General features: G+C 40.6%; 1 long non-coding RNA gene across 1 annotated transcript; it reads left to right on the top strand.

The window, feature by feature from the left end:
- Positions 1-455: 455 nt before the first annotated feature.
- On the top strand, positions 456-8657 carry LOC117509155. The gene is made up of 3 exons (XR_004560276.1): positions 456-466; positions 2547-2554; positions 8470-8657. It is a non-coding gene; the product is annotated as an uncharacterized LOC117509155 (long non-coding RNA).
- The last annotated feature ends 5781 nt before the right edge of the window (positions 8658-14438 follow it).

Genomic DNA, 14438 nt, shown 5'->3' with positions numbered 1-14438 from the left:
ATGATGCGAAGGAGATGTGTTGCACTGCATGAGGCAAATGGTGGTCACACCAGATACTGACTGGTATCCCCCCCCAATAAAACAAAACTGCACCTTTCAGAGTGGCCTTTTATTGTGGGCAGTCTAAGGCACACCTGTGCACTAATCATGGTGTCTAATCAGCATCTTGGTATGGCACACCTGTGAGGTGGGATGGATTATCTCAGCAATGGAGAAGTGCTCACTATCACAGATTTAGACTGGTTTGTGAACAATATTTGAGGGAAATGGTGATATTGTGTATGTGGAAAAAGTTTTAGATCTTTGAGTTCATCTCATACAAAATGGGAGCAAAACCAAAAGTGTTGCATTTATATTTTTGTTGAGTATATAATGTGCTAGAGAGTAACACTTGCAACAACAGTTGGAGGTATCTTCTTTAGTCTGCAGAAGCCTGAAACAAAGAAATTCTGTCCATTAGTTCCTGGTATTATTGAACAAATAATATAATTATTCTGTTGAAGCAGAGTAGGAGATATAGCTAAGGTTTTAACACAAATAAATCAAGGACTTATTCTCAGCGTTACGCTTGCGACAGTTTTACCTTGCTTTAGGAACATGATGTTTTTTCGAGGAAATGACATTTCTACCTTTAAAAAAATGTATTACTGTGTGTTAGTATGAAGCACAAACAAACAAACTGACAAAATACAAGGTTATTTCTTTAACATTCAACTTTAAATGATAATGCTAATTATCAATGTCACACAAAATTGATGAAAAAGTGCTATTTTGGGGTAAATTTCATGCATATCTCTGGAACCGTGCGGAATTTTTCAATGAAATTTTCAGTACCTGTCAAAGAGACTATAGGCAACTCACAGATAAATCTGGATGGTGCTAAATAAAATAATAGCTTGTTCATGACAAATGCAATGCAAATCAGCAGTTAGGCTTCATTATTTTTGAACTAGGCCTGAAGTGAATTACAAGACATTTTACTGATGTTAACGTGGATGCCCCGGGAATGCATATCACGCAAGGTTAAAGTCACTTCCGGTAATTTCAAAACCTCATGCATGCGCTCACGCGCTTCCTACTGTAGACACCATTAAAAGGTAAAGAAAATATTTGTAATGATATTTCCCCCAAGTATGTTCTCTTCATTAAAATCAGCTTTAATTTTGCAACACGTTCCAAAAATAAACTGACATTATAATGCTTGGATTTCAGTAGGAACTAAATTTTGCCAGTTTTGTGAAATTTGAGAGGCTATACAGCTTTAAGGTTTTAGTTGAAGTCTCACGGACAGACCAGACGTCAACATCAGACTGAAACAAGCCCAGACATGTCCAGGTAGGAGACAGGTTAAAATGTACAAACTAAGCAAACTTGTTTTTTATATTGATCTGCCAACATCACAAGCACTTCTCTCTGCCCAGATATGGTGATAGCATCGGAGTTCACCAAGCAAGTGGTTCTTCTGGAACTGACTATCCCTTGGGAGGACTGAATCAATGAGGCCAATGAGCAAAAAAGGGCTAAATACACAGAGATCATTACAGAGTGCCAGAGCAAAGGCTGGAAAGCCCATTGTGAGCCGGTGGAGGCCGGATGCCGAGGCTTCGCTGGCCATTCACTACTGCAAACCCTCAAACTCCTTGGGGTGAAAAGACTTCAACTGAGGAAAGCCATCAAGAACACTCTAGAGGCTGCAGAAAGGGTCTCAAGGTGGCTATGGATCCAAAGGGGGGATTCATGGAACAACATGCCACTTGAACACAACCCCACTTGACTGATCACCCCCAGCTGGGACGCCCATGCGAGGGTGTATGAAGACCAAAGACCAGAAACACCCTATGACCCTGGGTTCTTCACTGATGATGTGTCCACGTTTCACTGGAAGGTGTATTCAACTACTGCCACATCAAAGCTAACCAAATTCTATAATCTGTTTTTCCTTATTATACAGCCTTTTAATTTGCAGACTTAAAAGACAATAACATTTATTACACTGGTCAACATGATTTTTCTTGCATGGAGTTTTTCAACAGATTTTTGGTAATTTGGGGGCACTGAATGCGAATCTGGTGTTAATTTTTTCACATCACATTTTTGAGATAGGAAAACATATTTCTTGTATCAAGCATTGAAGCAAAAGCTGCAGTCCCCCACACCTCTTCGGCACCATAAACAATATTACAGCTCTTGATCACATTTTGTGAACCGGGTTTAAAAACTGTGCTTTTGAAGCTGCTTTTCTGAATGATTAGTGGCATCAAACTCGTGACTGAATGAGCAACTTTAGTGTAATCCAACAATAACGAACATGCGGATTGAAAAAAAACCTGTGATGTGATAAATCTGAGCTCAGATTCAGATTCACCACCCCCAAAATGACCCTAAATCAGTTCTCAAAGTCCATGCAAGAAAAAATAAATACATTTTTGTTGACCAGTGTTATTTTTGAGTTATTGTGCTAACCATCTGGAGGGGAGGACTCCTTCACTCTTTGCTTTTTACAGAGTACATATCCTGGCTTTTGCCAAAGTTTAGAAACAATCCAGGTAATCTGGTTCATGCAATATCTTGCTTCTGGTTAGCACTGTGCTTTTACTCATGCAATTCTCCTGGATGCTACTGTATTCTAAAGATGCACACGATTTAGCACAGAGCATGTTCACCTGACAGATCAAGGAGTGTAGCCTTCTAATGTGCAGGAGCCCAGCAGATTGAGCGATAGTTCACAGGGTCAACTTCTATATATTTGTGGCACAGTCCTGTAACCAGATCTCACGCATAGGCCCGGCCAAGACCGGACCAGGCTGAGTAAATCTCACAAGTGCAGCCTGAAAATAACCCTGTCTATTTATAACTGCTGTCTCTGCAGCATAAAAGGAAGTTCATAATATTTCATTGGGCATTTGTTCCCCTAGTCCATGGCTGCGTGCAGTAATCTTGCACCGGACGACAGGTCACATGGACCGTTTCCAGTTTCTGAAACTAGAGGATGCAGATTAGGCTGCAGTGTACACGTAGAGTGTAGACACGGAGGTAACTGATTCTTCAACCTGACCGCACCCTCTGCACAGCACTGTGGGACGAACGGGCACCATAGTTAGTCTTCACACATGATAATCCCCAGTACACGCTGACTGTGATGGTCAGTGTAGCTGGAACCTGCTGCCCTCTTGAGGTTTCATGTTACAAAAGGAAGCTGTGTGGAAGCAGTAAAGTGTCGTGCAGCTATCAACACATCACCGTGCAAACAGATTTTCATTTGCACCCTTTTCACTAAAAATTCCTGCAGATCAAGGTAAAAGCAGCAGTGGACATCGCTAAACTTAAAAGTTAGCTTCAGTAACCACAATGAAAAGGTAACTGTGATAACACTGAACTGCTAAAACAGTTAGCTGAAGCTAACAGCTAATGGCTAACTAACTTTTATTGCATGAATTTAGCTTTGGTTTCTCTCTCTCTCACTCTCTCGGATTTAGTCAAAATCTGTTAAATTTTGACGTAATCCCACTAACAGATACAGAGACAAATAAATTAATAAATAAACGCTAATGATTATATTCCATCCTTGGCAAACGTAATAATGTAATGAATGCATGTGCTCTGCATTGGCCTCCTGCTCCTCAAAATGACGCTTATGTTGCCTTCGTGCAAAGTGTCAGTTTCACTTATTGTGTTGAACATTAAACTTTATTCAGATAAGTTAGCTGACTTGAAATCAGTGGAACTAAATTTAGTGGAACCTAACTGGTGCGCTAATGGTTTTCAAAGTTAGCTAAAAAAATTAATCTGCTAATGAAAACGTTAGCTTCACTAATTACCTGTTAGTTTAGCTGTACAGTGCTCACCATTGTTTGCTTTAGTGAATTTTAATCAAAAGGCACGTAAAAAAAAGTGTTGGAAAGAATAGGGAGGTGGGTTGGGGTGGTGATGATCTAGTGGTTAAGCGGTGGGTTTGAGACCAGAGGATCCTCAGTTCAAGCTCCTGCTAGTCTGGAAAAATCGAGTTCCTTAATCCACCAATTGTTCCCAGTGTGCAGTCAAGCACCTTGCATGACTGAACCCTGACATCAGTGTGTGAATGAGTGAATGTGAGGCATCATTGTAAAGCACTTTAAGCTTCTGATTCAGATCTAAAGGCATGATATAAATCTAGTCCATTTACCATTTAGCACACTTTGGTGACTTGGAATGTGGGATTTGAAACCTCAACAGGGCGAATGAGCTTGAAAACCATTTGGGAAGAGCTTATGAAATGATGAGGAACCTGTGCAAAGGTGTTTGTTTTCTTGCATAGATATCAACATTACCACAGGGCCAAGACTTTAATGCCACAGTGTGTCTGGTCTGACTAGGGTTGCGAAACCTGGATGCGACTGGATGTCTTTGGCTTTATATCTCTGGTGAACACTTTGCTCCTGCAAGAATAACTGTCAAATAGCCTTTTTTATTCAGAGACCTGGATGAGGTCCATTACGTACTGCATATGCACCAGGGAATGTTAGCTACGACATTACAATCAGGCGATCACACTTCCTTGAGCATAATCCGTCATGCTGGTGCTAGCACTGAGGGCCAAGTCAAGACAAGTCTGTGAGCATGTGCTAGTGCCATGCGTCATCACATCACCCACACCACAGAATCATTTTGGGCCTTAGATGGCAACCACCCAGACAAACAGACAGACCCAGAGACTGACTGCATAACCTAGCTAAGGCAGATAGTTGGCGACACTCTGAAGGTTTGTGTCAGTTTATGCCTCTTTTGATCTTTTCTGTTTTCCTTGAGAAGGTTATTTCTTTAATCTCCAACATTCTTTGATCCTGATAACTCATTTGTTTGACTGCTGACCTGTGATCCTGATCATTATTCATGATCACTTATCTTTCATTCCATCTTTTGATTTTGATGGCTGAGCCTTGTTTCTCATTGCTGATCTGTGTATGAACATATTATTCATCTTTCATCTAATCTTTGAGCCTCAGGTTTTGATCTGGAGTGCTGACTTTTAGAAAATGGTCACTCATCTTTTATCTCAAACTTTGATCTTGCGTGCTGACCTTTGATCCTAATGTTTTATTCTGATTGCTGCCCTTTGATCCAGATCAATCACCTACTATGCAGGTTTTTTTTTTTTTTTGCCATCTGTCTGTCTGGCTTTGATCCTTTAATCAGGATCACAGGGGACACACGCAATCAGCAGACCCTGACAGTCAATGTCAACCTGATCAATAATCGGGATTACAGGACCCATGGTCAATCAGCAGACTCTGACGGTCACTCCTGATCAATAATCAGGATCACAGGACCCATGGTCAATCAGCAGACCCTGACCGTCCACCCTGGTCAATAATCAGCATCACAGGACCCATACTCAATCAGCAGACCCTGGCTGTCAACCCTGATCAATAATCGGGATAACAAGACCCATGGTTAATCAGCAGACCCTGACTGTCAATCCTGATCAATAACTGGGATAACAGGACCCATACCCAATCAACAGACCCTGACGGTCAATCCTGATCAATAATCGGGATAACAGGACTCATGGTCAATCAGCAGACCCTGACCGTCAATCGTGATCAATAATCGGGATCACAGGACCCATACTCAATCAGCAGACCCTGACAACTAATCCTAATCAACAATCCTGATTTGGATCAAAGATCACACATAAAAGGATCAGTGGCAAAATCAGGATCAAAGGAATCAAGCTGAAGGATCTGCGGTTAGAGCTCAGTGACTTGATCCACTTCTTTATTTAGAGCTGCACTAACATTTAATTCACGCTTCCTTCACCCACGGCCTCCCTGTCCAACAAATGTCACTGAAATCTGTTCATGTGTTTGTGACATATCCTGCTGAAGACTGAATTAACAGACAGACAACAAAAACACCACCTCCTTGTCAGAGATAATAACGATCCAAAGCCACCACAGATAATTCAACAAAGATTTAGTGGTATTTGAAATCACGTTCTAAAGCTCTAAAGTATAAACTACTGACTCCACTGACCAGATTTAGAAACGTGTTGCGAACAAACTGAACTGAGTTAGAGTCATTTTGCACCCTGTCAACCTCCCTGTACTAAAGATATCCTGTGAGCCACGTTGGCCCGGGTTTGCTGGATGTCTGTCAGAGTAGACTGGCACCAAACGTGACGACAGCTTCCACAAAGCTTTCAGCTCTGCGGTTCGGCCTCCTCTCTTCACAGCACGCAGGACAAAGCATCATCATGCTTTATAAAGCAACATCATCAACGCACAACATCCACTTCACCTGTCGAGTGATTCATACCCACAATAGGGGATCCTGGTCTTGCTGTGATTATCAGGTCTGACCTTTTGGGGGCACTAAAGTGGCTGCTGCACAACCATCAGTTGCTCAAACACAAAAATGCTGCAGTTTTGCACGCTGATCTCCTCATATTCTGAGATCACTCCTGAACCGAGATTTGAGTTTAAGATTACCTTAAAGTGAATGTAGCGGTTAGAAGACACCTTCTGCAAAAGCAGTGAATTCCACACTTTGGAGAGTCTTTCATTTTCAACTAAATATTTGCAAAAATTTGATTTGTCCCTTTAAAAAAAAAGCAAAAACAAAAACAATAAGGCATCACCAAATCAACTATTTACTGACCTTTGGAACACAAAAAGATGGACGACACCAAAAATTCTTTCCCCGGTGAAGAAAAGCGTCTGTGCAAACACTGGCCAGGTCAAGAACACCCTCCAAGCGGAAAGCATATTTGTGTCAAAATCAACAAGAGAAGTCTTAACAAGTCTCAATGCATAGTTTGGCAAAACACAGAAGCCATCCTGCAGCCTCACAAACACAGACGCCACATTTGGACGTGCCAAAAGACTGTAAGAAACTTAAACAGCTCAATAAGTAAGTTTTGGACTTTATTTCTATCAATCATTAAGAAATATAAACAGCACCAGGCACTTCTCAAAAATGATGAACCACAGTGGACAGAAACTAGTGAGGGAAGCCACCCATGACGGCTCTGAAAGAATTATAGGCTTCTCTGGATGCAAGTGGAGAACCTGAGGATGGGACAACGTTAGCTTGTTGCATCCCCATTCACAGCTTCATGCTGGAGTAGAAAAGGATCATAAAACGTAAATCAGATCAATTGTAGGCTCGGCTTTCCTATGTGTCATCAGGCAAACTGTGAACTGTAGCAAGGATTCGCCCCATCCTGTCTATGGATGACACTGAGACCCTGATTCATGCTTTGTTTCTTTTAGATTGGATTATAAGCAAAGTCGTATTTTCAGGGTTACCGCAGTCCAGCATTAGGGGCCTCCAGTTGGTTCAGAACGCTGTTGCTAGACTTTTGACACCAAGCAGAAGTTTGAACATATTACACCCATTTTAGCATCTTTGCACTGGCTTCCTGTCTCTGTAAGAACAGATTTTAAGGTAACCTATAAAACTGTTCATGGACCGATTTGATGAAACCCTACGTACCGGCCCGGGTTTTGTGGTCGCAGGATGCGGGACTATTGTGTGTTCCTACCTTCTCTTATCATGCACCTGCTCTGTGGAACAGTCTCCCTGCGAGGCAGTCAGAGTCTGTGGACATTTTTAAGTCAAGACTAAAATATGTATTTTTATTCCCTTTCTTATGGATAGCTTTTATTTTTTAATCTGTTTTATTCTTTTACTTGTCTTTTAATTGTGTATTTGAATCTTTTATTTTACTCACTCATTTTAATTTTATTTTGAACTGTTTTGTGTGAGGCAGCTTGAGGCAACTTTTGTTTTGATTTGGCACATTATAAATTGAATAAATGAAAAAATTTAATTTATTAAAAATTAAATTACCTCGCCTTTTGCTCTATGACTGCTGGGATAGGCTCCAGCCCCCCGCGACCTTCAATTGGAGCAAGCGGTTGAAAATGAGTGAGTGAGCGATGTATTAAATGCCCACCTAAAATAAAGTAACTCTGTGACCCCCAGCATGTTGTAAAAAGCAAAAAAAAAAAAAGAAGAAGAGTTTTCACAATGTTTTTCTCCTCTTCCGTGTCAGACTTGTGATGATGTCATCTGTTTGTCCTGTGCTCTGGGAGAGGTTGGGAAGCGATGGTTTGTGTGGCCGCTTCCGCAGCCTGGCTGGCATGCCGGCCCTGCATCACCGCTTCTGGTTGCACCCCCTGCGCCGCCTCCACTTCCTTCTCGTTGGGATGGTGATCCACGGAGAGCCGGGGTCCCTTGCTGTGTTCCGGCATGTTGTATGAACGAGAAAACTCAACTGTAATACTCCTCTCGCACGAAACTCCAATTTTTAAAAGATCGTGTCAACTGTAGGTGATGTTAGCTCGACAGAAAGTTGCTAAGACGATTACGATGTACGTAATAAACAATAAAACAAAGCACTGAAAGTGAGAGCACAGAGCACTACGGTCGCCTGGATTTAAACAGGTAGGAACTTTTGGAAACTTCCATGAGAGCCAGAGGTTTCAGATTTAATATAAACAACTGTGCAAAATGTTTCAGTGAAGTAAATTATTGTCCATGTGGTTAATACTGAAAACCGACCGTGCACGTCACATCACTTTTTACTATGTTTGTGCTGCGCCAGACATCAGCTGAAAAGGAACAGATTTAATAAATGACAAAAGGATGGGGGGAAAAAACAGACAGGTGATTTATTCTTTGTCCGACCACCCATTTCAGGAAAATGTCAGATTTCCTCACAAACCGGCTGAGTTTGTGCAAACACCCACCTCACTTGATGCAGAATTTCACGCCCAGGGCGCCCAGACGTGCGAATATAGTATATTACTAGAAAAAAATAAAAATTAAATATCACATTGTGTTGTGAAGGATTTTTTTAGTGCTAAATTATTGACTTACACTTTTGTCACCTCATTTATACCTACATAATTTTTAAGTCAATACTGAAAATATGAGCATGTAAAACCCCCAATTTTTGTATTAATAAAAAAAAATATTCCATTCAGACTTTAGCAGCTATGATGTCTCCCCAAACAGCTTATACACCATTTTGGATACTGATTTTCTGAAAATCTACACTTATTTTTAAAGTAACATTTTAAAAAAGCTGGCACAGGTACATTTTTAGACTGTTAAAGATAAGACCGGTTGAAATGATAGAACCTCTAGCGTGCCACCTAAGGCAGATATTACGCCACTATGAAATTACTTTTCATTGTTATGGAGATGACACTGAGCTGTATATGCCAATAACTGCAGGTAATCTCATGCGCATTAATACTTTAGAGGATTGCCAGGTTTCAGTATAACTTCTTGCATTTAAGTTCAGACAAGACTGAAAAAACGGTTCTGGTTCCCATGAGACATAGACACCAATTTGAACAGTTAACAATAAAGCTAGATTTGTGTGTTACTCATCACAGTGATAAAGAGCAAAATCAACATGCAGGTCCACCTTGGATCTGCTGTGGCAACCCCAAGTGAAAACAAAGGCAAAGCCAAATCAACTTACATTCTTTTATACACTGAAATTTTATACACAGCTCAAATTACTGGTTGAGCTAATAGGATTAATAAATGGAATAGTTTTGACTGTGTTGCGTGCTTGGTTTGCAAAGTAAAGGTTAAACAATCTCAGCATCCATTGGATTCTATGACATGTGACATATGCTACCCTGTAACATGATAACTAAGCATGATACGATGCAAACTATTCCTTTTTAAAACCGTATTCACCCAACTAATAATTTGCATCACTTTTTACCAAAATTGGAGCAACTTTAACTTTTGACCCCTGTACAAATTGAAATTGACCTTTGTCACTGTTCTTGCTGTTTTTACGCCATAACTCCAGAACATTCATTCACAGATAGTCCAAACTATACCTTTTTGGAATCTTTATGATCAGACAAATAATATGGAATACCTTTCAATATGATTGGAGCATTTTTAAATTTTGACCCCTGTGTAATACTTCAATTGACCCCTTCTTGGTCGCCTATTGAAAGTTCACGTGGGTACCCAGCATTTTTAAAAGCGTAATATCTAAGGAGTATGTGTGCCAAATTTGGTGCTTGCATCACCATTTCGAGGATCCCTCAGTAAATATTCACTTATCTGCTGCACTATTTCACAGATGAGACAAGGTTCAACCTGAGCACAATGTGAAAGAGTCTGGAGATGCTGTGGAGAAGGTTATGCTGCCTGCAACAACATTCAGCATGACTGGTTTGGTGGCGGGCCAATGATGGTCTGAGGAGGCATATCCCTGGAAGGATGCACAGACCCCTACATGCATTCTTGGACCCACTGTCAGACCCTACACTGGTGCAGTGGGTTTCTGGGATCTTCCTGGTGCATGACAATGCCTGGCCTCATGTGGCAAGAGTATGCAAGCAGTTCCTGGAGGATGAAGGAAATAATACCATTGATTGGCCCCCACGCTCGCCTGACCTAAAGCCAATAAAACACCTCTGGGACATTATGTTTCGGTCCATCCAATGCCGCCGGGTTGCATCTCAGACTGTCCAGCAACTAAGTGATGCCCTGGTCTAGATCTAGGAGATCACCAGGACACCATCCACCGTCTCACTAGCAGCATCCCCTGACGCATACAAGCATGTGGGGGTCACACAACTTGCAGAGTACCATTTTGAGTTGCTGCAATGAAATTTTGGCAAAACAAAGCTGCCGCATCATTTTTTTTTCACTTTGAATTCAGCACTCTGTAGGTTGAGTTTTCATTTCCATCAACCATTGTGGCATCCTTTAGCTCCAAATACATTACCCAGTCGTATAAACTTCATTTCACTTCTCAAATATCACTGTGTTTGTCTGCTATATGACATATTTAACTGAAATTTCTGATCCAGACAACCAATGATTTATAAAAGGAAAATCATGAAAATTAACTTTTGTGTACAACTGTAATTGTGACATCATTGTGTATCTCCTTTTGTAAGTTGATTTTTTTTAAACATCTGTCAGACAACCAGGGTTTTTTCTCCATGTTTTTCAGGTGATGTCGAGAAGTGAAAATTATGAGGCTGTTCAAAGGTAACGCTGGCATCATGGATGAGGAGAGCATTTGCTTTTTGTGTGAAAAAGAATCGTTCGCAGAGGAGGCCGTCACTGTGACCAGAGGAGAATTCTGTGTGGCCATTGCCATGGAAATGGCTGCAGCAATTCTGAAAAACCAGAGATTTGTGTATCAGACACTGATAAAGAACACGAGTTTGATGAAAGTAAGCACAGATCAGTTCAATTCCGATTCACTGCTACTCAAAAATATACCTTTGTATACTAAATTATATATCTGGATGAGGCCATTTCTCACATAAATATAAGCAATGATGTCATAACGCCCTAATGGTGAAAGCTCAATGAGGATACACAGGGACATTCTGTATGTCATCAAGGCTACTGAGAGGAGAGCATACACCAATTTACAGCTTTTTCATTTTTTTTTTTTTTTCCCCTGAGTTTTTTGCCCATTTTGACTGGACTATTCAGTCACTCGTTCATTAATTTTCAAGATCCACTTGCTCCAATCGAGGGTCATGGGGGCTGGAGCCATTCACAGCTGTCACAGGGCAACAGGCAAGGTACACCTTACAGGACACCAGTCTGACACACACAAAAAATTTAAGGCACATCCCATTTGCACATAGTGCAAATGATAAAATGGTCTGCAGTCATCAGACTCAGAATGTGACTCATTACAAAATGCAAAATACAGCATCACACCTCACCTGCAGAAACGACAAGTGGTGACTCGAGTACCTTGCATTTTTGATTGCTAACTTTTTCTTGAAACATTTTGAAATCTACTTGAGTGCACCAATTACTATGAGAGAATCGCCCGACTGGGCCAATAAAATATGCAGTTACATTGTTGAAATTTTTGTGTAAACAGATTAAGTATATTGTGTATTAAAAAATGAAGCCTTCCAAGACAGTTCATGCCCATCTACCTGTCAGGGCCCCAGCGTATGCAGACGTATGAAATGCACCGAAGACGTCAAGTTATGCAGCCATCACACCGTTACGATTCAGCCAAAGTATGCCGACAGCCATGTTTCCACTGAGTGGTTTGGGCCGCTACTGCACGGTATAAGCCAGAACGGTCAAGTTTGGCTTGGTTTGCATTTCCACCCCTGGCAGAACCCTTTTGTTTGGCAAGTGGAACATGAAAATATTGACGAGTACATCATCAAGCATGCGTACACTGTCGTGTGCCCCCCGCGGACGCCAAACAGTAACCTTTATTTTTTTTGTCTTGGTGGATCATGGGATTTATTTTCATGGGATTGGGAATGCTGAAGAATCGACTGATGCCTGTGATGAATGCTGACGTGAATGGAGGCGGCGATGTGACGCAACTTTTAAAATAAGTTACTTTTCTTGTGGCAGAAAGTGCCGGCATTCTCTGGTTCAGGGTGAGAAACACTGAGAACAGATGAACACAGAGGGACTTCTTTCAAAATGCTACATTTCTTCAGCTGCAACAAGGAATTCAAGTATTTTCAGATGTCGTTTTTCAAAATTGGGACACTTTATATGGATAAGTTCTTCTCAGGCTGTGATGATGAATCTGACTGAAACGACATAACAGGTAAGCTTAAGACTTTATATTTACTCTGTGTGTGGCTTTAATATTTCTAACAGTCTGAAGACTGCAGCTTTCAATTATTCAGCCAATCAATGGATAGCATCAATGGACATATTCGACTTACAAATAACTTACAAGAAACGTGTCAACAATTGCATAACTTACAATTTATGGCCGTTAGCATACAACCCCAATTCCAATGAAGCTGGGACATTGTGTAAAATGTAAATAAAAACAGAAAATGATTTTCAAATCCTCTTCAACCTATATTCAGTTGAATACAACACAAAGACAAGATATTTAATGTTCAAACTGATAAACTTTGTTTTTGTGCAAATATGTCATTTTGAAATTGATGCCTGCAACACGTTTCAAAAAAGCTGGGACAGTGGTATGTTTAACACTGTTACATCACCTGTCCTAACAACACTCAAATGTTTGGGAAGTGAGGACACTAATTGTTGTTCTTTCCCATTCTTGCTTGATGTACGACTTCAGTTGTTCAACAGTCCGGGGTTTCCATTGTTGTACTTTGCGCCTCAATGCACCACACATTTTAACTTGCACTTGTAGATGTAGCGACAAACTGTTAACTGACATTGGTTTTCTGAAGTGTTCCTGTGCCCATGCAGTAAGATCCTTTACACAATGAGTTGGTTTTTAAAGCAGTGCCACCCGAGGGATCGAAGGTCACGGGCATTCAATGTTGGTTTTCGGCCTTGCCGCTTATGTGTAGAAAGTTCGCCAGATTCGCTGAATCTGATTATATTATTAACTGTAGATGATGGAATTCCTAAATTCCTCGCAACTGAACATTGAGAAACATTGTTCTTAAACTGTTGGACTATTTTTTTTTCATGCAGTTCATAAAATGGTGATCCTCACCCCATCTTTGTGAATGGCTGAGCCTTTTGGGGATGCTCCTTTTATACCCAATCATGACATTCACCTGTTCCCAATTAGGTGTTCTCTGAGCCACGTCCCAACTTTTTTGAAATGTGTTGCAGGCATCCATTTTAAAAACTAGCAAATATTTGCACGGTTTGAACATTAAATATCTTGTCTTTGTGGTGTATTCAAATGAATATAGGTTAAATGATTTTCAAATCATTGTATTCTGTTTGTATTTACATTTTACACAATTGAAATTGGGGTTGTACGTCAAAAATATTGTGCATACGCAAATTTTTTCGATCTACTGCTGTATCACGACGCGTATCAATGTGCGCTTAACTTGTACAAAACTTACCCATAACTTATTAGCCATATGGCAGCGTATGTTAGTGCTTTTAATACGGTCAGCATGTGTTGGCTAAATCGTCAAGGTGTGACAGGAGTGTCAGGATGGAAGACGTGACAAAGAATGCAAAAGGCAACCAGCCTCAGACTCAGCCTCAGACTTTGGGCGACCCTCTCTATCAACTGCATACACGGAAAGGCATAAGACTGCAGTTGTCTCAGTTTATAAATAGAATATATGAATTTATAATAACGCTCAGCACCAAAGTCAGATTTCAGGAACATCATCTGCTCTGTATGAAGCAAAGGTGCACCGCCACCAAACTTTATTTCTGCTCTGTCAGTTTCTCTGCAGAATTTAAAAGTATCCACTGGATTCATAGTTTTACATGCCTGGTCTATGTTCATTTAGGTTAGGTTTAGGTCAAAGACAGTAACAACAGATTCTGCAGGACAGTTTTATTTAATTCAGAACTTTGAACAAACAATTCCATGGATATATTTGTCCACATAACAGCCAAATAAGAAGCAGCAGTATCAGCCTGTCTCTGACAGGCAGACTGATATGCTGGACTCACTGAAAGCAAACAAATCCATTTGTAATGTTTAATTTAGATTGTTTAAT

Source organism: Thalassophryne amazonica, chromosome 4 (genome assembly GCF_902500255.1).
Source record: "Thalassophryne amazonica chromosome 4, fThaAma1.1, whole genome shotgun sequence".
NCBI classification, from domain to species: Eukaryota; Metazoa; Chordata; class Actinopteri; order Batrachoidiformes; family Batrachoididae; genus Thalassophryne; species Thalassophryne amazonica.
Note: the sequence above shows the minus strand (reverse complement) of the source record. Positions and strands in the feature narration are given on the sequence as shown.